This window comes from Mobula birostris, unplaced genomic scaffold, assembly GCF_030028105.1.
Source record: "Mobula birostris isolate sMobBir1 unplaced genomic scaffold, sMobBir1.hap1 scaffold_630, whole genome shotgun sequence".
NCBI lineage: Eukaryota > Metazoa > Chordata > Chondrichthyes > Myliobatiformes > Myliobatidae > Mobula > Mobula birostris.
The window spans coordinates 65,797-93,148 of NW_027278350.1; the positions used below are offsets into that span (position 1 = coordinate 65,797).

Genomic DNA, 27,352 nt, shown 5'->3' on the forward strand with positions numbered 1-27,352 from the left:
TACAGTCTATTATAGAAAGACGTGTAAAATGGAAAGAGCACAGTAACTATATGGAAAACGATGGGTTTGTTTGTTGATGAGCGCTGTAGACATTGCTGTGGAAGAACAACAAACTGGCAAGCGAACTTATATATCCTAAACTCTTCCCTCTTTCTGACCAGGGCAGAAGTGGCTCGACATTTCATGGAATTTCAAACCGGCGCGGACCGAAATTGGATTACAAACCTGAAACAAATGACATCGCTCACTTCGTTCACAAGGTGGTGTTCTACTTCGAGGCTACGGTTGTGATCATTAATTATATGCCGACTCTGTGAAGGATACCAGTAATATCTGACAACGTAACGAACCAACACCCTCAGGCTATATTCTCGTGAAAGTAGCTAACTCAGTCCAGCTTGCCTGTGCAAGGAAATGTGCAAACTCTTTATGAAACGTGTCATTCCTCGTGACGCCGCACTTTACTCCATTCTGTAGATACTGAACCATTTCCGCAACGACCAAGGACTGATTACTCACAGTCACTCACATCGGGTAGTCCAGAGGAACAGCCAATGCGTTGATTGGACTGCTAAACAATGACTGGGACGGGTAGCACTGAGGTGGCTGTGACTTTCCATGCTAACCAGACTGCACTCGGAACTTGAAGGAACACATGATTTTCGTGCACTGTGCAGGGAACCTCATGACTAATGGAGCCGGTAGGCGTACAAGCATCAGATAGATATGCTGGTTGGGTGGAATCGCAGCAACAATTTTGCAATCAATGTCAGTAAGACAAAGGAATTGATTGTGTACTCCAGGAAAATACGTCAGATGAACAAACACCAATCCTTATTGAGGGTTCAGAAGTGTGAACATCTTCAGGTTCCTGTGCCTCAACATCCCAAAGGATCCATACTGGTTCCAAGATGTTGACGTAGTCACGGAACAGTTGCGATAAGTGCTCATTGACTAGATTTAGTGCCGGCAAGTTATTCAATTAATTTCTATGGACCTATGTGGAGAACTTTATGAGTGGTTGCTTCACAGGCTGGTGTGGGGCGGGTATCCAATGCAGAGCATCGAAAGAGGCTGCTGAGTGGTGTAGCCGTCGTCACTTCAATCACGGGCACACGCTTCGCCACCATCGAGGATATGATGCTCAGAATACGATGCCAAGAGCAGGCTGAGTGCATCATTCAGGACCTAGAGACCAAACTGCTCAGACACGTCTCAACACATTAACACTAAAGATTCCGTTTTAAATATCTATTTAATTTGTTGTATTGTAACTTATAGTGATATATAGAAAATAAATCAAGTTCTTAGAGAGAGGTATTATAGAATCAGAGGAAGGGAGTTATATACAGGCCTCCAGCAGTAGACTGTGAGTACAAATAACAACGGGAGATACACGGACATGTGAAAACGGCAGTATTGCCATGGTCATTGTAGCATTTCAATATGAAGATAGTTTGGGAAAGTCTAGTTGGCGCTGGATCATCAGAGAGGGAATCTGGACAAAGCCTACTAGATGGCTTCTTCGAAAACGCTTTGGTTGAGCCCATTAGGAAAGAGAAAAACAATTGTGAATTGCGGGTTGTGTTGTGATTTGTCTAGGAAGTTTAAGATACAGGAATGCTTATGATATGATCGAATTCACTCTGTAGTTTGAGAGTGAGAGGCTAAAATCACACATGAGAATTACGTGCAGTAAGTAGAACTGCAGAGGCAGGAGAGAGGAAAATGACAAGGTTCACAAGGTTAATGTTATTGTCGAAGTCTGCCTGTACAATACAACTCTAATATTTGTCTACTCCAGATAGCTATTAAATAGAGAGACCATGGGTGTAGATGTAAGGTCAGACATCAACCCCGGCCCGAAAAAAAGAAAATAAACAAATCTCGCAGACCCCAAAAAACCTCCTCCTCTGCAGCAAAATAAATAGCGAAAGTAACAGTCCCCGATCACGTCAATCGCAAAAATAAAATCACTGACGATAACTGTCCTCGACGCTTTCACTCGCAGAAGCGAACAGCGACCAAAGTCTGGAGATGGCCAAGTGGATTGGAGACGGGAGAACGGCAAATCCACAATGACTGGTGTTCCTGGGGGCAATTGCGATACATCCCAAATAAGAATAAATGTTCGAAAGGGAGGATGAGGCAACCGTGGCCGAAAATGGAAAGTAAAGTTAGCATAAAGGCAGAAGTGAGGGCTCATAATACAGCAAGCAGTAGTGGGAAGCTGGAGGTTTGAGACACTTTTAAAAACCAATGGAAAGAAACTAAAAATTGATAGAAAATAATAGAGATGAAAATACAAATTTTTCAGACATATGAATAAACGGGAGGCGAGAGTGGATATCAGAAGGCTGGAAAATAAGGCGGGAGAAGTAGTAATGGGCGAAAAATAAAAGATGGGCGAACTGAATGAATATTTTGTGTCAGTTTGCGCTGTGGAAGATAACAGCATAATGGCACCAATAAACGTATGGGAGAGGACATAAGTGAGAGTAGATGCTAAGACAACGGAGAAGGTGCTGGTGAAGCTAATAGTACTGAAGATAGATGTCACCTGGACCTGACGACTACACCCCAGGGTTCTGAAAGAGGTAGCTGAAGAGATTCTGGAGGCATTAGTAGTACTCCTTCCGGAATGGTTCCCGATGACTGGAAAATTTTAATTGTCACCCACTCTGAAAGAAGGGAGGGAAGCTAAAGAATGGAAATAATATGCTGGGTAGCCTGACTTCAACCTGTTCCAAGATTCAAGGGACTGTTGAGGAGAATGGGCGAAGATTTGTCAATAGGTCATCGTGTAGTACGGTGATGCTCCTTGGAAAAAAGATAACAAACGTCTCTATGTGAAGATAGTTTTCCGAAACCAGAGGTGCAAGGAGACCTTGTGCAGTATTCTCTACTTGCCTACTTCAAGGCTTAGTCATAGATAAAGGAATTTTAACATGCAATTTTAACATTCAGTTCAGGAGTAGAATATAAAAGCAACAATGCAATGTTGACAGATATAAAACGTTGGTCAGAAGACACTCGGAGGGTCCAGAGGAGGTTCACTGGAATGACACCGGGAACGCATGGGTTATCGTGTTCAAACGAGGGGAGTCTGATAGTTCCGTGCCTGTGCTCACTGCAGGGGCATCTCATTGAAATTTATGAAATATTGAAATCCCTATTTAAAGTAGTACGGAGGGTCTTTCCTATAGTGGGGCAGTCTAGGATTACAGAGCGGGGCCTCAGAATAGAAAGATAATAGTTTAGAACAGGGATGAGGCAGAATATATTTATCCAAAGGGTGGCGCATCTGAGGAATTAGATGTCACAGACGGCTATGGAAGCCAAGTCATTGGGTGTATTTGAAGCAGTGGTTGATAATTTCTTGTTTGTTAAGGACGTCAATGTCCATGCCCAGTAGAATGGGGTTGAGGGGATCATAAATCAGCGCTGCTACATTGGTGAAACAGACTCAATGGGGCGAATTCCTGTTCCTGTTCCTTTTTGTTATGGACCTATGATCTTATATTATTATTCTATATGTGTTACACGGTACAGCTGCCATAAAACAACAAAAAAACATATATCCGTCATTATAACTCTGATTCTAATCCTGACCTTTATCCCCAGCAGTGGAAATCTCCTTCATTGACGATACTGACGCCAATGTTATATATCTACACTCACGTTCTGACCTACCTATCCTGAAACAAATTCCCACATTGTCCAATCATACTATTTGTATTGGAATGACGATTTATCATTTCCATCACTGACAATAAATCACTTCAGGTGCAGTGCTACGGTGAGTGATTAACATAGATGGAGCTGCGATGGCCGAGTGGTTAAGGCGTTGGACTTGAAATCCAATGGGGATTCCCCGCGCAGGTTCGAGCCCTGCTCGCAGCGGTCACTCTACAGGCACGAGGGACCAGAACTCCACCTGCCTGTCAATAACTCCCTGGCTGCTGTCTGAACGCTACATTCTCTGCCAAACCCAGGCGGCAAATGTTAAGATTCTTACACTCTTCAATACTCTTCCATTCTCAGTGCCAAGAGTTCATTTTCACTCCGACTCTGATCAATCTCGGTGAGGAAGCTTAAACAACCCTTTCTCGCGGAGCTTACTTAGCGACGACATTGTTATTTTGCAAGCGAGTATCTAACAATAGATTTCGGGTAGAAACAGAGCGATTGATGTCGGTAAGTTCTGCAGCTGTATGGATACAGAGCGCCCCACTTCGTTCACCAATCTACTTCCTTCAGCTAGACTGGGGAGATTTATCGCACTGAGCAGAATTCCTGCATCCAAATCAGCAGTAACTCTGGAATTTTAAGAATTAATGGCACCAATTTAAAGTTAATTGTCTTTATAATTAAAGAAACTCGGAGAAGTAACATCAATAAGTATAACGTAGCGCCCTCTCTTGCTCCCTCTGTTGGAAGATCATGTGTAAACGCATGAACTATTTCCCTCCTCCGTCCGAACGGTGACAATACTTACGAGCCCTCCAGCTTCCGACTTTAAATGAAGGGACGGAAAGAGCCATTTCGTTTTCTCGCTGGGGTGAAATATTCTGATGGTCAAGAAAACACTATGAGGAAAACGATGGTCCAAAGTGAACATGAAATTGTTAAAATGCAGTGTAACTCTCTCTCTTCCACTGCCTTTCAAACTCCCCCGCTTATCTCTCTTGCCCTGCCTACGATGCGACTCTCTCCCCTGCTTCACTTCCATGTCTCACTCTTTCTCTATCCGTCTCTGTAACATACACAAACTCACACACATTCTCTCTCCCCCTCTCTCCTCTCTCTCTCTCTCTCTCTCTCTCTCTCTCTCTCTCTCTCTCTCTCTCTCTCTCTCTCTCTCTTTCCCCTTTCTTCTCTGCACATACTTCTTTCCTCCTCACTCCCACACTCTCCTCTCAAGGCTGAAGCAAGCGCTTCAGCAATCAATAATCGATGTTTGTGCTCAGTGAAAGGACTGCGTATTTGGGGTGGGAAGTTTATAGATATTCCTTTACGACACAGCTGGGGTGGAGTATAGGGTAGGAGACGTGAACTGGTGCGGCAACGTAGGGGCGAACAGGTAACAAGACATGAAGGAGTAGCGATTTTCCAATAAATCTGTTCCAGGAACTTTGGTTCAGTGCTCTGTTAAGATAGGACCACCATGTGAATTTTAGCTGAAAAAGTATTGAAGTTTGAACCAATAAAATAATTACTCCTTTCAATAAGAAATATTGTTCAGCCGAGGGTGGGAGGGGGATTGAGATTATGACTCAGTCGCTGAACTGGGCCGACGGGTCCATGAAAGGGAAAAGCTTTCGCAGTTTCATGTCACTCGCTCTGCAGACTCTCCATTGCACTCTAGACCAGCGAGCGACCGTACATTGCCGTACCTAATCTGGTTCGCTAATTTTCCGTCAATATCACCCTCGCCGGTTGTGACTGGTGGGGTGCAGCGACTGTGCACACTCCCGTCATCAGACAACAACCCACAAACCAACCCTCGTCAAAGACATGCACCATACCTGGCTGCCATTGGTGTGCGCAGATGTCAATCTAATATGTTAATCAATGGCGGAAAACGGTTTCACCCAGGGGTTGTTCTCTCCCACAGACCCTGACTGGCTCTGCCTCCCCAAAGTCCTCTCAATCCTGAGCAAAATCTCAGAACAAAGTCGCGTTTTTTAACATTTATATCCATATGCTTCTATCGGAAGCTGGGGGCGTTGTCAGGGCGTAGAAATAAAGGCGGACGACAGAAGATTACCTCCTCTCACCTAGGGAGATGGAAGAAGATTTGGTGGAGAACATATGACCGGCAAGTGTGGTATGGGGAGTAGGACTGACAGCAAGTTTGGACCAGCCTGACCTTATTGAATGTCAGGGCTGGCTGAAGAGGATTAGAGCCTTGCCCTTCTCCCTGTTGTCTGTGTGTTTAAAGAAAGGAAATAAACAGACATTCCTTGGGCCGGCATGCTAACTCAATGGATATAATAGGGACTGATGGGAGATCAGTTGTTCCCAATCAAAATAATCAGTTTGCCCGAGGAATAATTTCCAAGTCTGAAAACGGCACAAGATTTATATCTAGCTTTTGTTAATAATGCAGAACTGTATGATTTATGTTTTGCGGGCTCTCTGTCTCTTCGAGCCCACAATGATGCTGCAAGGTTTTCATTGTCCCTGTACCTCACCGTCCCGAATCACACGGCAATAAACTCGACTGGACCAGGCAATACTCACTGAGATTTGAGCAGTGATGAACCCGTCCAGGTGAGTCAAGGTGATGAAGTCAAACTGAGTGATTACGACTGGAGTCCAATATGGGAAATACATGGTCACCTTCTTCTACAGAGAGACAGCATCACTGAGTGTGTTTAATAGGCGAGTGATTGAGGTGCAGTGAGTCGTGATGAAGATCAAATTATACATTGTATTTGTTGTAAGTTAATGTCTGTAAGACCTCACACAGTTATTTCGGGCTTTATTGAGACTGCACCTGCGATTTTTTTTTTCAAAATCATTTTCTCCTTGTCAAACAAATGTCATATAGAACAAATAACGAATCGCTGCAGGGATAGTGGACAGCGGGTCAGGTGACATCTCTGGACGATAAGAAATAGAACACAATTCCGATCCACACACTGCCGCTGAACTGAACGTAGAGAGTTGATGACTAGAGTGGGGAGCTAAGAATGGGGAAGGAGTTGGGAAGGAACTGAAGGGTGCAAGTGAGGATGTGTAGTAGTCAGCTCGATATGCTCACTGTTGTTCGTTAATCGTTATTTATGTCGGTAATATTGATGCAAAATCGCGTCTTGATCAGGAAGTTTCTGCATGACACAAAATTAGGCGTTGCTGTTGATACTGAGGGAGATTACTCTTGATTACAAGCGTACCTGGTTCAATTAAAGAAGTGGCGGATGTGTTGTGAATGGATTCCAACGCAGATAAGTATAACGTCTTACACTTTGGAAATAAAACTTGCAAAGCACGTGTGCTGTAAATGGCAGGGCATTCCGCAGTACAGTTGATACGAGGGACCCAGAGGCACAGGCTCACTGTTCACTGATTTCGGAAATATAGTGAAAAGCCTTTTCTCATTCCGGCCTTCCTCATTCAGGGCAACAGGAAGGAACGAAAAGTAAGACATTATGATAGGTCGTTGTTGAGTTTGTGGATAGAGTGCCATGTAGAGTTTCGGACGCTCTATTATAGAAAATAGGCCAATAAACTGGAAACAGTGCAAGTAAATTATACAATGTCGTTTTCAGGACAAGAACTGGGTTATATAAAGAATTTGTCCAAGCTTGTCATTTGTTCATTCCAGGACGAGGGGAATGAGATTTAAACAGAGATAAAATGAATGTTAACAGCCTTTTTTTTCTGTGCAAAGGAGACCAAATTATTTGAAATTGGAATATTTGAAAGAACGTGGGCAGCAACGTTTCCATGAAGAGTTCAGTGGATATGTGGAATGAGCTGCCAGAAGTAGATCAGGCAGGTAGAACAGTTTCACAGAAGGGCGGGCCCTAGAGGGATATGGTCCGCACGCAGGAAATTGGGACTTACTCTGGCGGAAAAGGTGGTCGGAATGGTTCTTTCAGTCGAAGAGCCGGCATCAAGTCATATTACCTTCACGACTCGTATCAGTGGGTTATGTCAGATATCACTGGACAGACATGATATGGAAGGCAACGGCAAAGAATGCATGGTTACTAAGCCGACTACCGCTATGACCAGGCGGTGGAGATGCTGTCATATTGCTGAACAACCATATTGTCTCTGACTCACTTTTCACTTCTTACGAGCAATGCGGAACAATGTCATCCCGTGATGCGTTCACTGCCGGGACGAATATGTAAACACGAAGACTTCGATCAACCACCAATAGTCAGAATCAGAGTAGACACTGGTGCGTTGACTGTCCTCTTTCTAATTAAACGTGTCTTGCTGGTGCACAGGTAGACAGATGGCAAATATATTAGATGAAGAAACTTACACGAGCGCTAAATGGGCACAGAATATTGTCATGAAACGGTTTTTGATCTCACCGGTAAAGCAGATGAAATTAATGAAACATTCCAACAGTTCCATTGCAGGGACCTGGAACCTGGAATAGTCGAATCACTCCACTCACCATGTACAGATTCTTCAGAGCGAAACGAGCAGGAGGTCCTTCTCGGAGGTAGAGAGGGTACAGACGAACTTAGGCTGGGAGAATGGACAAAGAAGTGGCAGATGGGATGCAGTGCAGGGAGATACATGGTCGAACACTTTGCTATCAAAAATGAAGGAGCACACTTTCTAAAAGGAGAGAAAATGCAAGCAATAAAACTGAGGTGCTAAGAGCCTTGGGAGTCCTTGTACAGGCCTCCCATTGCGACGTACACAACCGCACCATAATGTCCCAAAGGCTAATTTGTAGGTTCAATCTGTGGTGATAAAGACACATGCGATGTTTGCTTTCATTTCAAGAGGACTAGAATATAAAGCAAGGATGTGATTCAGAGACTTTACAAAGCACTGGTGAGGCCTCGCTTGCAGTATTGTAAGCACTTTTAGTTCCTTTACCTGAGGAAGTATTGCTGAAACTGGAGAGGGTTCCAAGGAGATTCAGAGAAATGATGCTAGGATGGATTGGCTAGTGATATGAAGAGCGTTTGCTGGCGCCGGGCCAGCTCAAAACGAGAATCAGGTGCCTCAATTAAGGCACTCAATGGAACAAGGGAAAACAGGAAAACCCGGAATAAGGATCGATGAACCGGACTGTGAACGGAAATGCGGATTTCACGGACCGGACCATGGCAGGTACATGGACTGCTTTACTTAGCCAACGAAATGGGAGACATATCTGGACTCATACGAGTGTCCATGGCTACCCATTGAATTTGGACTTAGTAGGAGGAACCGAAGCAGAAACTGTTGAGGTGAGGAACGGTTCTGCCAGACGGAGGATGGTGATGATAGAGGGGAACTGGTTGGTTCTTTCCTTGAGAAATGTGGAGATTTTTAAGGCCTTTTAATACGGGGACTGGACGTCCGTAGAGAAAATGAGACGGTCATAGCCAGGGAACTGGAATTTAGTGAGTGGCACGGGAAGGTTCGCGAATGCAGGTGGGAAGGGACTGAGTATGGGGCATAGGATGGACTGGTGCTATGAGAACACAGGATCATTGGGGCAGGAGCAGGAGCAGGTAGAGACCATGAGCCTACCTGGACAATCAGATTTGTGAATTGAGTCGGAGGTAGAGCGAGCAGTTCAGGACAATGGAACCATGAGTTACCTACAGTGAATGGAGGTTCTCCAGAGTTGATGACGACAGTGATGATGTCGGAGACAGTTCTGTGATCGTCCGCACCCCGGCGACAGTTCTGTGATCGTCCGCAGTCGGGATTATTCAAGGTGTAGGGATGAAGATGTGTCTGAGAGTTCCCGCCTTGTCTCAGAAAGGTAGAGGTCAGTCCGCCACTCTACAACAGCAGCACTTTGTCTGCGTTATTGAAGGTAAATTTGGGGATGGGGGTTGAGATTTGGGAGGGCAGCGCATTCAGAGGAGTACGGTATGAGGAGAAGTCAGGATTCCTGATGCTGAGGCGGTTGATGTCTAGTTGGCAATTAGTGATGAAGATATCCCAGAACAGGCGGAGAACCAGCGTGCTAAGTCCAAGAAGAGGAGGGGTGTTGGAGACAGGAGAATGTACCGTCACTGCTGGGTGGTGAATCCTCGCCGATAAGGTGTGCTCGGAGACGGAGCTCAATGTGAAATAAACTTCACCTTCCCAGCAGAAGCTCCTTCTGAATATCTGAGAAGCTCCAACCAATTGTTTATAAAAGTGTCTGCACAAATACCACATAATATTATATGTTGTGAAGACGAGGCATTACATTTTCACTGAGGGTGTAGTACTCTGGTTAATCCCCACGCGGAATTGAGACAACCAATTGGTTGCAGGGAGTGAGAGACAGAATGGAACCGAATCCACCAGGTTTTCAAAACGACCGTGGCAGGACTCGAACCTGCAATCTTCTGATGACTTCCACCAATCAAGCATCGAAGTCAGACGCCTTATCCATTAGGCCACACGGCCGTATTCTGTGAGAAAGGGAACATGCTGAATGCTGAAAGGAGGTTCCACCTGTTAAGTGGCTTCCTGACCGAGCTAAAAATACACTCAAGCAATGATTTCATCCCAGGTGAACATTCGACCTGTTGTCAATATCTCTCCATGCATTCCTGCTTTGAGCTGTACAATATTTAGTTTCTGTCACACAGAAAGGCATTCTCAAAGGCACATGCCACGTTCTTTTGCAGCGGCGTTATATTCTGGGATTGGAATCAGTGAAATGGTCCACCACATTCAAAACATTATTGATAGAGTGAACTCGATTTCTTTTTAGGTATTTCAGCCGTTGGTTTGGTATTCCCGAACCGAGTAGCCATGTGTATGTGTCGGGTAAGCGTTAGGGTGTTCGGATCTGCGGCTGCGCACAGCCGGGCGTGCCGTCAGCGCGTCATAATATGGTAACTATCGGATTATTGCATTTGCCCAAAACAGGGAAAATCGTCATTCTCGAACCAGATGGCAAATTCCTATAATATCTGTTTACTTGAAATCAAGCAATATGATAACAAAGCTATTCAGATTTTATTTAATTCGACATAAATTTATCTCACTTTACAACTCAAAACATTCACAGTTTCTCCGAGTTACAGAGCACGGATTCGATAGGTATGCCACAGCACGTCCATGGGGTCCAAAGTGCATAAAATACCTATTTCCATGTTTCCTGTGGTTGGCACATATCTCTCTAAACTGTCCTTACCCAAACTCCATGAATTCTGGTAAGCACGGCGAGCAAAGTAATTCGGCCTAGAATCTGAACACACATGGGTGGGCCTAAAGCAGAAGTTTTAAATGCTATGAAGAAAATCAGAACTTCGGAGTACTAGAGAGGGAAGAGCAGACGAGGTGGCCGAGAGGTTAAGGCGATGGACTGCTAATCCATTGTGCTCTGCACGCGTGGGTTCGAATCCCATCCTCGTCGCGACATGTTAATCGGGGGGACCACTTTTGAAACTGTCACTTAAAAACATCCAAGCCTCCAAATTTTGTCACAGGGACGCCAGGCGGTTTGTTATGTGAGTCATGAAAAGCGATATTCATCATTAATTTATCACCAAATTTGGCCTCAATACCACAAGATATAGGAGCAAAATTAGGCTATTCGGCTCACCGATCTCCGCCATTGCATCACGGCTGACGCCTCACCTTGAGTATTGTGAACAGTTTTGGTTGCCTCATCTTAGAAAATATGGGCTAGCACTGGAGAGAGTCTAGAGGACGTTCACAAGGATGATTGATGACTCCGGGACTGTACTCGCGGGAATTCAGAAGGATGAGAGGGGGATCTAATTGAAACTATTCGAATGTTGAAAGGACTAGACAGAGTAGATGTGGAAAGGGTGATTCCCATGGTAGGGGAGTCTCGGACAAGGGGGCACAGCGTCAGGATGGAGGGGCGCCCTTTCAAAACAGAGATGCGTAGAGATTTATTTGGCCTAATGGTGGTAAATTTGTGGAATTTATTGCCACATCCAGTTGTGGAGGCCAGGTCGCTGGGCGTATTTAAGGCAGAGTTTGGTAGCTTTTTGACTAGTCATGGCACCAAAGGTTATGGGGAGAGGGCTGGGAACTGGAGTCATGAGGAGAGAAAAAAAAAAGATCAGCCATGATTGAATGGCGGAGCAGACTCGATGGGCCAGATGGCCGAATTCTGCTCCTATGCCTTATGGTCTTATAAATATCATATCATACATATCATTCCTCTCAACTCCATTCCCCTGCCTTCTCCTCGTCACATTTGACACCCTTACTACCTGTCCACCTCCTCAACTGCCGCTTTAAATATACCCAGTTACTTGCTTTTCACGGCTATCCGTGGCAATAAATTCCACAAATTCATAACTTTCTGGCTACAGAAATTGCTTCTCGTTCCTTTTCTAAAGGGACGTCCTTATCTGAGGTTGTGCCTGCTGGTCCTCGACTCTAGCACGACATCAAAATCCTCTCCAGGTCCATTCTAACTCGACTTGTCAATATTCGATAGATTTCACTGAGATCCCCGACTCATTCTTCCAAATTCCATCGACCAAAGCCCAAGGTCCTAAAATATTTCTCACATGTAACTCTTTTATTCCGGGCATCATTACCGTGACGGTCCTCTGGACTATCTGTGAAGGAGCCAGTTCCCTGATTTCTTGCCACACTCACTCAATAACCTGGGATATATCCCATCTACTCCTGGTGATCTGTCCATCTTATTATTCTTTGAGTGTCCCATCGCTCCCATTACCTTGTTAGCAAAGTGCCATGGGATATCAACATATGCTTCCTGATCTCTCTATCCTCGATGACAGTCTTCTTAATGAATACTGACCGGAATTGTTCATTTCGTGCTTTCCCCACTTCCTCTGTCTCCAGACATACGTTCCCTTCTCTGTCCTTCTGTTGTCCTATCTTCCTACGTTCTCTGCGGTGCCCTTTATTTTTAAAAGTTTCTACAAAGTACCTCGGTACTCTTTCAGGTCTCAATCAGCAAAATAATTTCCCCTCCCTCCGCCATCATTCAGCACTGCTGAATCTCTGTCTAATTTGCGTATTGCAGCATACTAATCAGCGGCTTTGCTGAATTACAACCTGCTTTCCCAGCAAAGTAAAGTCCTGATCTTACTCACCCTAACCTCACAAGGCATGCTTTATGAAGTTCAATGTTCTAGGTAAGTTTATTGTCAAAGTACATGTGTGTCAACGTTTACTACCGAGATTCATTTTCTTGCGGGCATGCACATTAAAACAAGGAAACACAAGTGAATCAGTGAGGAACAGCACACATCAAAGTCGGATAAAACGCCGATGTGCAAACGACAAAGAACAAAACAAATTATGTAAATAAGAAACACACATCAAAGTTGCTGGTGAACGCAGCAGGCCAAGCAGCATCTGTAGGAAGAGGTGCAGTCGACGTTTCAGGCCGAGACCCTTCGTCAGGACTAACTGAAGGAACTGATGTAAATAAGAAATAAAATAACAATTAATATGAAGTCAGTATCAATCACTTGAGTTGTGGAGCCCTTTGATGTGAGCTCATTGTTCGGGTGAGTGCAATTATTCCCCTCTAATTCAAAAGCCTGATCATTTAGGAGGAAAAGCTATTCCTAAACCTAGTGCTGTGGGAATTGACGTTCCTGAAACTCCTTCCTGAAGACAGCGTCCTTAAACAAGCATCACCTGGACAATGCGCGTTTTCATGATGAATGCTGTTTTCCTGTGACATCCCTCCTTGTAGGTGTTCTTAGTGGTGGGGAGGACTTTACTTGTGACTAACTATTTTTATTGTCATGTACCCCGTGACGGGTTAAATAACCAGCAGAAATAGAAAACACTTTGGAGTCCGGTATTGCTATTAACTAATGATATTTGTTAGTAACTACGCAATACAGTAATATAAATGCAGGTAAATCAAACAAGTTAGCAATGATTACATATAAGTAAGTATGCAATGTATATGAAAACGAAGCTTCTTCAAGTCTGCTGGTAAATAAATAGTCTTACGCTAATGAGTAAAGTTCAGTTCAGTTCGTGGTATTGAGTTGAGTAGTGATGGAGAGAGAGAGAGAGAAACAGGGAGAGATTTGAACTGTCAGGCGAGCTGACGCCGTCGATCTTCCCGTTGTCCTCCGAAATCCTTTAAAAGTCATCGACTGTGACCGCAACAAAGGGGGCCGTTCTTCTGATGTGGAATCATCATCCCAGGGAAGAGTTGGCCACATGGACAACTCCCCACCAGTCACTCCCTTTTCACACTGTAAGAGCCACCGATCGATCCGCCTGATCGATCCTCCAAAAAAAAACACTTTCTTTCTGTGAGCACAACGACAAAAAAATAGATACGTGGTGAGACTTTAATCTCTTCCAGGGAATATGGCCGTTGGCTCTCAAAGAGCTCATCCACTCTTTGTAAGGCCTTGTTTTTTTTAGTCCTGCTGGGTGTTCTCACACCCTCCTCGCCAGACTAAGTCCGGTGGTGGAGCCGGCCAAGTCGCCGACAACTCGACCACGGCCCCCGGCCGAGCACCGGGCGCCCGCACCCGCCGAATCTCTCCGAGCGTGATGACAAGTTAAACTACATCTTTCCCTGCATGTGGTCTGTGACATCCAGTGAACAAAACCCAACGAGTTATTTACGACCTTAATGCTCTTTGATCACATTCCCTAACTATCATCCCTTTGAGAATATCACCATACACACTTCTTCCTCCATGTCCTACTTCTTCATGAAGTCGAATGAATGCAAAGTATTTATTTGGTACCTCGCACGCCAATTCTGGCTCCGGGCATAAACTCACAATTTTATCATTGAGTGGTCCTGCGCTCTCTCCAGCATAATGTTAATTACAGTGTATGCATAAAATGCCTTGGGATTTCCGTTAATCCTCCTCACTCTTGTCATTTCCTCGTCACTATTCAGTCTCCCGAATCACAGAGTGATTGTATCGTTGGTTCCCTATGTTCCTTCGAGACCTAATATCAGCTTTTCATAATTTCAGATGTCCACAACATCTCCCTCCTCTCTCTCTCTCTCTCTCTCTCTCTCTCTCTCTCTCTCTCTCTCTCTCTCTCTCTCTCTCTCTCTCTCAGTCTCTGAAGTAAAGACAATGGTATTTTGTCTTCATATGTAAATCAGTAAAATTGTGCTACTGGAACTAGTTCATGATGTCAGATAGGAGAACCTACAAGTTGAGAAAGAGGAGAAAACGAGGGTGAAAGAAAGGACCGGTAATGACGGGTGCAATGGTGGTTATTACCGACGGAATTATACCCCATGATGAGGCAGTTCTGTTTCAACCAGGAAACAGGGGTAAATGATTCGCCACGACATTCAATGCAACCGGGGCGTGAGGTAAGGTGCAAAGTGGATCCCTCTGGGACGCTGTAAACAGTTGGGTTGTTACTCTAAGGCAACACACAAAGATCTTAATGGAGCTCAGCAGACCAGACAGCAAATGTAGAAAAGAGTAAACTCTGATTCTGTGTGTGTTGTTTTCTATTTCAAGCATCTGCAGGTTTTCTCGTGTTTTAGTTTAATAGCTCAATGCATAACATGGTTTAAATTTACCCACAAGTGGCGGTACAGAATAAGAAACATGAAGGCAACTGAATAACTTACAACATTTATTTCTAACGTCTAATGGGTTTCATAATCGGAATCAATGGGTATTTCAGAATATTTCTGAGCTCCTTTCGGAACTTGCTCTGCGTCAAGGCGTAAATAAAAGTGTTGGTGCAGGAACTCATAATCTGCAGCATTCCCGATATCTCGTCTGTGATGTAACGGGGGTCAGTGACAGAATAATAAACAAACGTCTTTGAAACCCGTTGATAGATGTAAAATACCACTCGTGTTACCCACAAGAATATAAAACTACCGGTTATACTAAAGAGCAAAATGATGGATTTGCGTCGGTTCTCCATCTCCTGGTCCTTGTCATTCTCTGCACACTTTCGTTCCCGGAGCCTCCTGCGGGCTCGACTGGCCACTAAAATCTGCCTGACAGTCCGAATATTGAACAGCAAAATCAGAAAAAAAGGAACACAAGGGGTTAAAATATGGTAAATCATTGCAAATGCCGCCCATGAGGGAGACTTTTTGTAGCTTGATGTAAAAACACAATACCAGGGAACACCACCCATTATTACCAAAGGCTCGTACACAAAGCCCCAGGGGACCCGCTCCAAACTGGCCAGCACACTCACTATGCATACAACCACCGCCGCCGTTCTCTCGGTGCAATATTTTGTTTTCAGCTTCTCCCAGCAAATAGCCACAAATCGATCGACAGTGAAAGCGACAGTCAGCCAGACAGAGGTCGCAGTGCTCGAGAAAATTAACCATGCACCGAATCTGCACACAGGAGTGATGAACAGGAAAGATTGAGGGAAATAAATCCAAGCAGTCCACGTCAGCAGAGGTTGCGAGATGACGACCAGGAGATCGGCGGCGGCCATTCCCACCAGGTAACGAGTGACACATTTGGACAGACCGCACTTTCCCCGGGACACTATCACAACCGCCAGCAGGTTCGCTGGAAGAGAGACACAGAACAGCAAGTTTGAGAAATACTGAGCAGAAGCCAATGCAGCAGTGGGAGGGCATCCTGTAATATTTCCATTTTATTGTTGCATTTATTGGTGGAACGGTCTAAAGAGGGCGCAGATCTATAGGGGCAGAGAAGGACTTCACACAGTAAAGTAAAGTCACTATTATCTGTGTACGGATCCCTTACTGATGACCGAAATGTGAAGTGGCCAACGGAAAGCTAAAGCTGTGCAATCACATCCACATTGTCCATACTGGATGGAGGATTTTCTCCTCGTCTCATTAGCATGAAATGAATAAATCCGGACTCTGATTGCGGCATTCTTCCATTAGACAATCATCAACTTCCATGGCGCTCCCTGCCAGCTACAGGACAGCGGAAGGATAGAAACAATCTGGAAATGCTAGAAATACTCATCCAGGAAGAACAGAATATGTGGAAAACCGCAAAAAGTGTCTCGTCTCAGAAATGCTCTGAGAGAGGCCACTGACACCTCTGTGAAGTTATCTCTTTCCATTTCAGCTGAATGACGCTTAATGCTTCCAGCTTTCTCCGTATTTCCTATTCCAGCATCTGCCACCTCCCTGACTTCACGACAAAACACTGGCTGATGCCATAATTACAGCGCGATCTGAAAGAACCTGAAAGACAGATGTGAAACCAGCACAGAGAACAGGGGAAAGGAATTCATCGTCAAGTAACTGACGCTGTAGATATAATAGAAAACATTTCGCAGAATTAATAACTATGAAGAGACAAGTCGGTTATGGTAAATGGGTCAGCAACGACTTCACTGTGTTGTCCATCAGCTGCTTCACATTCAGTCACAGCGCACACTATAATTAAAAATCCACAAGTTTCACGCTACAAGATGGAACTGCTCGCAAATGTTACAACCAGTCGATGGTTTGATTATTATACCTCACGCAACCGCTCACATACAAATGCACACAATCGATCTTTTTAACCTCCTGCGGTTGTTACAAACACAATATTTGCAATATTAATGTAACCGCTACCAAACCAAAAGCATAGAAACCCGAACAGGAACACTATTGAACAAAAGCAGCTGAGAAAACTCTGCCTGACCCGTGAATTCCATAGATATTAGCGGAACCGCTGAATTCCAGCAGCGGTTTGTTTATAGATCCAGATCGCAAAATCCACATTTCCTCTGTTTCCATTCCATTCCAGAAATGTGGTAGACTTGGACTGGACATGTGGCGGCAGAATCCAGCGACAGAAAGAATTACAACATTGGAATTCAACTTCAGTCCCCACCTACAGCAGCTGATACGGCGGCTTACCGGGAATTCCAAAGGCTGAAATAAAAGGATAGTAAACTTCCCCTATTCTCAGGATGACAGGATACCCCATTTCAGTGACAGTCTCACTTCTGCTGCACGGGAATTCACAGCTCCTGCAGAAACTTTGAGCTGTTGTATTCAAAATGTCCTTGATTTATACGAAAGATCACTCTCCAGGGATGCGGTTATACCCCTGAACAACATCATTAGTCACAATTACCCGAACAAACACTTTAATTCAACACCAATGCCTCTGATATAAATATTAGGCCATTTTCAGAGAAATATAGCAAGTTTCTTGGGCAGTCATCAGCAGTAACTCATTTGGTGCAAATAATGCTGGATTTTCCTGAATAATGATTCTGCTGCGACGTGTCATAACCTCAGAATGGAGGAACAAATTTTCAGGACGGAGAGGAAAAGAGAATTTCTTTATTCAGTGATTCTTTCTCTAGTTAGAAGCTATAACAGTGCAAGACAGGAAGACACCCTTTGTCTGTGATGCTGGGCTGACATAATTAAGACAGTGGTGCCAATTAAACTAATCCATCTGCCTACATGTTGTCTGTATCCGCCCCCCACCCCACCCCCATTCCCTGTGGTCTTCTTTGCCTGTCTAAGAGCTTCATAAATGCCACTGTTTTATCCACCTGCAGCACCACCCCAGAAATACATTTCAGACGCCCTCAACCCATTGTTTTTTTTTTAATTTTGCTTTTAGTAACTTCCTACACGTGTCGTTGGTACGTTTTCCCCTCTCACCTTCACTGCATGCCCTTTATTTTCTGCCTTGAGAAAGATACCGGCTCTGACATATCAGTGTGATGCTGGCGACCTGGATGGTGACTGAATGGTGTGCACAAATGGAAGCACACAGACTAAGTTACTATAGCAAGTCATCATCCCCGCAATGCTCCGCATCTGCAGTGGAAAGGTTGGAAACGGTTTGATTGTTTGCCAGGAGAGTTGATGAAGAAAGTGAAATTTCATTCCGGCAAGTGTGAGGTGTTGCAATCTGACATGAGCTTGAACAGCACTGATGTGCTGAGTGATCAGCGGACAGAAGTTGTAACACAGTTAGACACGGTCGTAAGGGACATCTGTGGGAAGTTTTTCTTCATTGTTCCGAACACAGAGTAGTAAGAGTCGAGAAATCCAACTTGAGCAAATGTAAAAGCGAGGGGCAAAACAAAGCGCCAATTAGTACGAAGAAAGATGAATGAGAAGCTATAAAAACCCTACAGAGAGCAAGTAAAAAAAGAATAAGAAGGTGGGAAAAGATTCAGGCTGCAAACTGTATCAATGTGGACAGTAAAACATTTTTTCAAGCATGTCAGAAAATAAATCGAGATGATATTGGATATAGGAACGCAAGAAAATGAGGATAAAATGACAAGGGACAAGGCGATGGCAGATGAACTAAATGAGCAATTTGCACTAGCCTTCACTGTCAAAACACTAGCAGTGCGCCGGATGTTCAAGGGTGTGAGGTGAGGGAAGTGAGTACAGTTAAGATAACATGGGAGGGTGTGCACAAGAAGCTGAAAGACCTAAGGGTACATAACTCTACTGGACCAGATGAACTCCACCCCACGGCTCTGAAAAAGGAAGCGCTGGAGATTGTGTAGGCATTAGTAACGTTCAGCAGAAAGAAACTTATAGATCAGTTAGGCTTCATTCGTGTTTGGGAAGATCTCGGAGTCAATTGTTAAAATGAAATTATGGAGTACTTAGACACACAGTACAAGGTAGGACAAAGTCGGCATGGTTTCCTTAAGGGAAAGTCTTGCCTGTCCAACCTGTTGGAATTTGTTGAGGATATTAAACATTCGGTACCTAAAGGTGACGCAGTGAATTTGTAGCAGGCAGCGAGTGCCCATCCTCCTAATCTGTCTGAGTCCCACTGCAGCCTACCGGGTTCCTGAACACTACCCTTCCTTCCACCAATCTCTGTATCATCTACCGTTTCAATCATTGAGATACAACATAAAAAAGCAACGGTCCCAGCCCCAACCCCTGTGGAACACAAACTTGCAGGCAACCAGAAAAGGAGCCTTTTATTCCCACTCGCTGCCTCCTACTTATCAGTTAATGCTCTAAACATGCCAGTAACTTTCCTATAATATAATCGGGCCTTAACCTGGTAAGCAGCCTTATGTGTGGCACCTTGTCATAGGCCTTATGAAAGTCTCAATATCCACGTCCACTGCGTCCCCGTTAGTATGGCATCATTAATATCCTCAAGAAATTCCAACAGGTTCATCAGACAAAATCTTCTCTTTTCGAAACCATGCCGACTTTGCCCTATCTTGTTTTGTGTGTCCAAGGACTTCATAACTTCATCCTTGACAAATGACTCCAAAATTTTAGCAGCCACTGCTGTCAGGGCAACTGATCCACAATTTCCTTTCTGCTGCCTTCCTGCTTTCTTTTAGAGTACAGTCACATTTCCAATTTTCCAGTTCTCTGCCAGAGTCCACTTAATTGTGAAAAGATAATTACTAATGTCTACACAGTCTTGAGCGCTACTTGTTTTATAACCCGAGAGCGCAGTTCACATGGTCCGGGGGATTATGCACTATGAGGTCTTCCAGCTTTTTGTGTGCACTCTCCCTTGTTATAGTAACTGCAATCATGCCCCCCCACTCACAGCCTCTAACATCCGGCGCAATGCTTGTACTTTCCGCAGTGAAGCCTTGTGCAAAATATTCATTTAGTGCATCTGCCAACTCCGTACCCCGCGTTATCTTTTCTTTGGCCTCATTTCCAGGTCTGCAGCATCATACTGATGAGTCACTTTCCTCCACTGCTCCTGCTCCGTGACATATTTGCCTTTGTTAATGAAGGTTTCAGTTCATGAGCCAGGAGGTAATGTTGCAGCTTTATAAAAGTTTGGCCAGGTTGCATCTGGGATATTGCATCTCGTTTCGGTCGCCCCATTGTAGGAAGGATGCCGAGCCTTTGGAAAGGGAATAGAAGACTTTCAACAGGAGGAGTTTAGGAGGAGGTCTAAAAGGAGAAGTTGCACAATTTTGTATTGTTCTTCGCAGAGTGCCAGAAGCGAAACGGAGACTGAAATGTTTATACCATTCGTAAATAAAGTAGACAGCCAGTATCTTTCTCAGAGCATCAAATACCGAATACCAGAGGGCATGCAGTTAAGGTGAGAGGGGAAAATATTCAAAAGACATGTGCAGGAAGTAATTTAGAAGAAAATAAAACAAAGAGTTGTGGGGTTCTGGAATGGAGTTCTGGGGTGGAGCAGGAGGTAGGTGAAACAGTGGCATTTATGAGGCTCTTAGGCAAGTAAACACACAGAGAACGAAGCGATATAGACAACGTGCAGGGAGACGGGTTAATTTAATTAGGCTTCACTGGCTTAATTACGTCAGCCCAACATCACAGACCAAAGGGCTCCTTCATGTCCTGCACTGTTATGGATTGCAACTAGATGAACAATTACCGAATAAGGACATTTTCTTTCCCTCTCCGTCCTGAATTTTTATTCTTTCTTGATGAAGCTATGACCCATGGTAACAGAATCCTATTACTGGAGAATCATCACTCCAATCGGTCTGAATAATTCAAAGAATCGATCAATTCTCCTCATAAATTTCAGAGAATACCGGCCTGGCTCACACGATTTCTCCTCACACGACACCCTGCCATCCCTGGAACCAGTGCAGACAGTGCGAGGAATAATCCCTGCACTCTCAGTGCTACAAGGATGAGTTTACTGAGGAAGTGCGACGAGACCGGTAAACGACAGTTTGAGTGGGAAGCTCATATTGGATGGTTTGGAGTTTGTAAAATATGTGCAGGGTAGTTTTTTTTGTTTTGTTTTGTTTTTTGCAGCAATACATAGAGGTACCAACTAGAGAAGGGACAGTGTTGGATCTCTTGTTTGGGAGTGAGATAGGTCAGGTGACGGAGGTTTGTGTTGAGGAACACTTGGGGTCCAGTGATCACAATGCTATTAGTTTCAACATAATTATGCAGAAGGATAGGTCTGGACCCAAGGTTGAGATTTTTGATTGGAGAAAGGCTAACTTTGAGGAAATGCGAAATGATTTAGAAGGAATGGATTGGAACAATTTGTTTTATGGGAAGAATAGAATAGAGAAATGGAGGTCATTTAAAAGTGAAATTTTGAGAGTACAGAATCTTTATGTTCCTGTTAGGACGAAAGGAAAGGATGAAAGTTTGAGAGAGCCATGGTTTTCAAGGGATATTGGAAACTTGGTTGGGAAAAAGAGAGATATCTACAATAATTACAGGCAGCATGGAGAATATGAGGTGCTCGAGGAATGTAAAGAATGTCAAAATAATCTTAAGAAAGAAATTAGAAAAGCTAAAAGAAGATATGAGGTTGCTTTGGCAAATAAGGTGAAAATAAATCACAAGAGTTTCTACCGTTATATTAATAGCAAAAGGATACTGAGGGATAAAATTTATCCCTTAGGGAATCAGAGTGGACAGCTATGTGTGGAGCAAAAAGAGATGGGGGAGATTCCGAACAATTTATTTTCTTCGGTATTCACTAGGCAGAAGGACATTGAATTGGGTCAGATAAGAGAAGCAGGTAGGGAAGTTATGGAAACTATGATGATTAAAGCAGAGGAAGTACTGGAGCTTTTAAGGAATATGAAAGTGGATAAGTCTCCGGGTCCAGACAGGGTATTCCCGAGGAACTTGAGGGAAGTTAGTGTGGAACTAGCAGGGGCTCTGACAGAAATATTTCAAATGTTATTAGAAACGGGGATGGTGCCGGAGGACTGGCGTATTGCTCATTTGTTCCATTGTTTAAAAAGGATTCTAAGAGTAAACCTAGCAATTATCGACCTGTGAGCTTGACGTCAGTGGTAGGTAAATTGATGGAAAGTATTCTAATGGATGGTATATGTAATTATCTGGATAAACAGGGTCTGATTAGGAACAGTCAACATGGAGTTTTGCGTGGAAGGTCACGTTTGACAAATCTTATTGAATCTATATGGACTTCAGTAAGGCCATTAACGAAGTCCCACACGGAAGGTTAGTTAGGAAGGTTCAATCGTTAGGTATTAATATTGAAGTAGTAAAATGGATTCAGCAGTGGCTGGAAGGGAGACGCCAGACAGTGGTGGTAGATAACGGTTTGTCAGATCGGAGTTCCGTGACTAGTGGTGTGCCTCAGGGATCTGTACTAGGTCCAATGTTTTTTGTCATACACAATAATGATCTGGATGATGGGGTGGTAAATTGGATGAGTAACTATGCAGATGATACTAAGATAGGTGGAGTTGTGGATAATGAAGTAGGTTTTCAAAGCTTGAAGAAAGATTTAGGCCAGTTAGAAGAGTGAGCTGAAAGATGGCAGATGGAGTTTAATGCTGATAAGTGTGAGGTGCTACATTTTTGTAGTACTAATCAAAATAGGACATACATGGTAAATGGTAGGGCATTAAAGAATGCAGTATAACAGAGGGATCTAGGAATAATGGTGCATAGTTCCCTGAAGGTGGAATCTCATGTGGATAGGGTGGTGAAGAAAGCTTTTGGTATGCTGGCCTTTATAAATCACAGCATTGAGTACAGGAGTTGCGATGTAATGTTGAAATTGTACAATACATTGGTGAGGCCAAATTTGGAGTATTGTGTACAGTTTTGGTCACCGATTTACAGGAAAGGTGTCAACAAAATGGAGAGAGTCCAGAGAAGATTTACTGGAATGTTACCTGGGTTTCATCACCTAAGTGATAGAGAGAAGATGAACAAGTTGGGTCTTTATTCTTTGGAGCGTAGAAGGTTGAGGGAGGTCTTGATAGAGGTATTTAAAATTATGAGGGGGATAGATAGAGTTGAAGTGGATAGGCTTTTTCCATTGAGAATGGGGGAGATTCAAACAAGAGGACATGAGTTGAGAGTTAGAGGACAAAAGTTTAGGAGTAACATGAGAGGGAACTTCTTTACTCAGAGAGTAGTAGCTGTGTGGAACGAGCTTCCAGCAGACGTGGTTGAGGCAGGTTCAATGTTGCCGTTTAAAGTTAATTTGGATCGATATATGGACAGGAAAGGAATGGAGGGTTATGGGCTGAGTGCAGGTCGGTGGGACTCGGTAAGAGTAAGAGTTCTTCACGGACTAGAAGGGCCGAGATGGCCTGTTTCTGTGCTGTAATTGTCATATGGTTATATATGGTTATATGGTTATAATATTCAAGATGCATTCTCGCCAGAACCCAGTTAGACACCTCCTCTTCCCCAGTCATTCTGCTTCATAGGACAAATTCAAGTTTGTTTCCCTTAATATTTGTAGTACCTGAATGTTAACTCTCAGTGAATTATTCAAAATGCTCCTCACGTCCCTCTGAAAGATGACCTCCGCCCCCACGTAAAAATGGCTTTTCCTACCTTGTTCTTCTCGGAATGGTTGGCCTCAAGTCATCCCGCACATTGTACATGACCCAGGTCCTCACTCATTCACTTCTGGCTGAGTCCCCGGACCCACTCTGTATCCTTCTCACTACTGATCCTGCCGCCCAGCTCTGTAACACGAGCAGACATTGATAACATCGCACATTCAAATCAGCGATGTAGACTGTGAACAGCTGGGGTCTCAGCTCCAATCTCTGGTTCACCCTACTCGTCACAGCTTTCCAAATCGAAAGTGGCCTATTCATTCCCTCTCTCTGTCTTTGAACTGCTGACTAATTTTAAGTCTACACAAGCACACCAGAACCTTATTTGCTTATTATAAACTTCCTAATATTCCACCAACACCACATCCATCAGTTCGTAATGCTCCAACTGTTTCTAATGTCCTGAACCCACACTGACTCTGTCAACCCTGCTGCTGCAATCCTCCCAGCACCGTGTGTGGGCATTTGGGATCTGGGTCACTCTCGCTACCTATAGGACACTGTGGTACAGAATACAATGAAAATACTGAACATGTGTGGTTCAGTGTAACAGTGGAATGTGTATCCGGCTTGGGCTCAGTGTGGGACTGAACGCCTTCGGTCTAAGACTGTAGAACTGAGGAGCTGTCAGTATCCCTGTTCTCTGAAACACACCTTCGATGCGAGAGATGCTCGTTAACTTGCGTATCGACAGGAAGGAATATTGTAGTCTTTCCCTGCGGGAAGAAGAAGGAAACTGGGTCAGTGGGACAGAGTCAAAACGTCGAAGGTTCTGTGAAGTGGACGGCTTATGAAAGTCAACCTTTCCAGCAACATATCAAAATGTTTGACGGACTCAGGGAAGTTTCTCGAGCACTTAGTGTGCGCTCACTTTCATTTCCAGGATCTGTGTTTGTGTGTGTATGTAGCTGTGTGTGTGTGTGTGTGTGTGTGTGTGTGTGTGTGTGTGAGTGTGTGTGTGTGTGTTTGTGTGTGTGTGTGTGTGTGTTGTGTGTGTGTTTGTGTGTGTGTTTGTGTGTGTGTAGCTGTGTGCGTGTGTGTGTGTGTTGTGTGTGTGTTTGTGTGTGTCTGTGTGTTGTGTGTGTGTGTGTGTGTGTGTAGCTGTGTGTGTGTGTGTGTGTGTGTTGTGTGTGTGTGTGTGTGTGTTGTGTGTGTGTTTGTGTGTGTGTAGCTGTGTGTGTGTGTGTGTGTGTGTTGTGTGTGTGTTTGTGTGTGTCTGTGTGTTGTGTGTGTGTGTGTGTGTAGCTCTGTGTGTGTGTGTGTAGCTGTGTGTGTGTGTGTGTGTGTGTGTTGTGTGTGTGTTTGTGTGTGTCTGTGCGTTGTGTGTGTGTTTGTTTCCTGTGTGTGTGGTCAGGAGGAGGTGAAACACTGAAAATTTGAAACCCTGGGTCAGAAATTAGGCGGTGTCAGTGAAATCTGTTTGCAGATTAATAAGTAGCCAACAAAAACATGAACCCTGTAAATATGGCTGCTGCGACAGAAAGCTCAGATTTTGTCATAATTCCCACCGCTGACGTAATACCCAATAATTTTGATATATTTCTGTTCAATCTGCCCAATATTTACATCAGAGTCAATGGTGTTGAATAAAAATGTTTGCTCAAGTAATTGTAACTAATGACGTTAGTCGGGGTATAACCGTGTCTCTCGAGACTGCTCCTTTGTATAAATCAGGGACGTTTTGAAAGCACCAGCTCAGATTTTCTGCCGGCGCTGTGAATTCAAAAGCATCAGATCACAAATTCGCACTGAAATGAGTTATCCAGTCATCCTGAGAATAGGGGAAGTTTACTATCCTTTTATTTCAGCCTTAGGAATTCCTGGTAAGCCGCCGTATCAGCTGCTGTAGGTGGGAACTGAAGTTGAAATCCATTGTTGTAATTGTTTCTGTCGCTGGATTCCACTGCCGCATGTCCAGTCCCAGTCTGCTGCATTTCAGGAAGGGAATGGAAAGATCGAGAATGTAGATTTGGGAATCTGGATCTAAAAACAAACCGATGATGGAATTCAGCGATTCTTGATTTCAACGTGTCAGGCAGAGTTTTCCCAGTTGCTTCTGTTGAATAATGTGGTGTTCGTGATTATCTGGTTTTGGTCGTGGAGTAGCTATACTGAAATCAGAAAATATTATGTCTATGCAGCTCCCCGTGTTTATATGGACGGATTGTCTGCATTTGTATGTGAGCGGTCTTGTGAGGTGCAATAATCAAACCATCGACTGGTAGTATCATTTTAGTAAATGTGAGGAATTCCATGTTGCAGCATTAAACTTGTGGATTTTTAATAAATGTGTGCGCTGTGACTGACTGTGAAGCAGTTGATGGACAACTCAATGAAGTCGTTGTTGAGACAATTATCACAACAGACGTGTGGCTTCATAGTTATCAACACCATAAAATGTATTACGTTATATCCACATCTGACACCAATCCAGTTATCTAAAAGTGATACTGAGTTGGCTACTGGACGATGAATTCCTCTCCCCTGCTTGATAGTTGGAACTATCCCGCAATCAGGATGCGGATGTATTCATCTTATGTCACGAAATGCGGAGGCGCCAGTAGAAAATGTTCCATCTAGTATGGACTCTGAGGAGGTAAATACCCAGTTTTCACATCCCGCTGCCACTTCACATTTTGGTCACCAGTAAGGAATTCGTACACAAAATATATTGATTTTATTTAACTGTGTAACGTCCTTCTTTGTCTCCTCCAGATCTACGCCCTTTTTGGAATCTTCCACCACTAAACGCGTCAATGACATGGAAGTATTACGATTTCCGCTCACATTGCTGCACTAGCCTCTGCTCAGTATTTTTTTCAACTTTCTGTTCCCTGTCTCTCTTTCAGCGAACCTGCTGGCCATTGTGATTGTGTCCCGGGGAAAGTGCGGTCTGTCCAAATGCGTCAATCATTACATGGTGGGAATGGCCGCCACCGATCTCTTGATGGTTATCTCCTATCCGCTGCTGACGTGGACTGCTTGGTGTTATTTTCCCCGATCATTTCTGTTCATCACTCCTGTGTGCAGATTTTGTGGATGGTTAATTTTTGTGAGCACTGCAACCTCAGTCTGGCTGACTGTCGCTTTCACCTTCGATCGATTTGTGGCTATTTGCTGTGAGAAGCTGAAAACAAAATATTGCACCGAGAGGACGGCCGCTGTGGTTATCGGGACAGTAATTCTGTTGGCCTGTTTGGAGTGTGTACCCTGGGGATTTGTACACGATCCTTTGGCAGTAATTGATGGTGTTCCCTGGTATTGTGTTTATACATCGAGCTACAAAAGTTCTCCCTCATGGGCGGCATTTGCAATGTTTCACCGCATTTTAACCCCTTGTGTCCCATTCTTTCTGATTTTGCTGCTCAATATTCGAACAGTTAGGAAGATTCTAGCAGCCAGCCGTTCCCGCCGGGGGCTCCGGGGACGAAGGAATGGAGAGAATGACAAGGACCGGGAGATGGAGAACCGACGCAAATCC

The 27,352-nt window shown here is 44.1% G+C and overlaps 3 non-coding genes across 3 annotated transcripts; 2 read left to right on the forward strand and 1 right to left on the reverse strand.

The window, feature by feature from the left end:
• Positions 1-3,821: 3,821 nt before the first annotated feature.
• On the forward strand, positions 3,822-3,903 carry trnas-uga (transfer RNA serine (anticodon UGA)). Its single transcript has one exon. It is a non-coding gene; the product is annotated as a tRNA-Ser (tRNA).
• Positions 3,904-10,003: 6,100 nt separating this feature from the next.
• On the reverse strand, positions 10,004-10,095 carry trnar-ucg (transfer RNA arginine (anticodon UCG)). Its single transcript is given in 2 exon segments — positions 10,004-10,039; positions 10,059-10,095. It is a non-coding gene; the product is annotated as a tRNA-Arg (tRNA).
• An 876-nt stretch (positions 10,096-10,971) lies between these two features.
• On the forward strand, positions 10,972-11,053 carry trnas-gcu (transfer RNA serine (anticodon GCU)). The gene has a single exon. It is a non-coding gene; the product is annotated as a tRNA-Ser (tRNA).
• Positions 11,054-27,352: the final 16,299 nt, after the last annotated feature.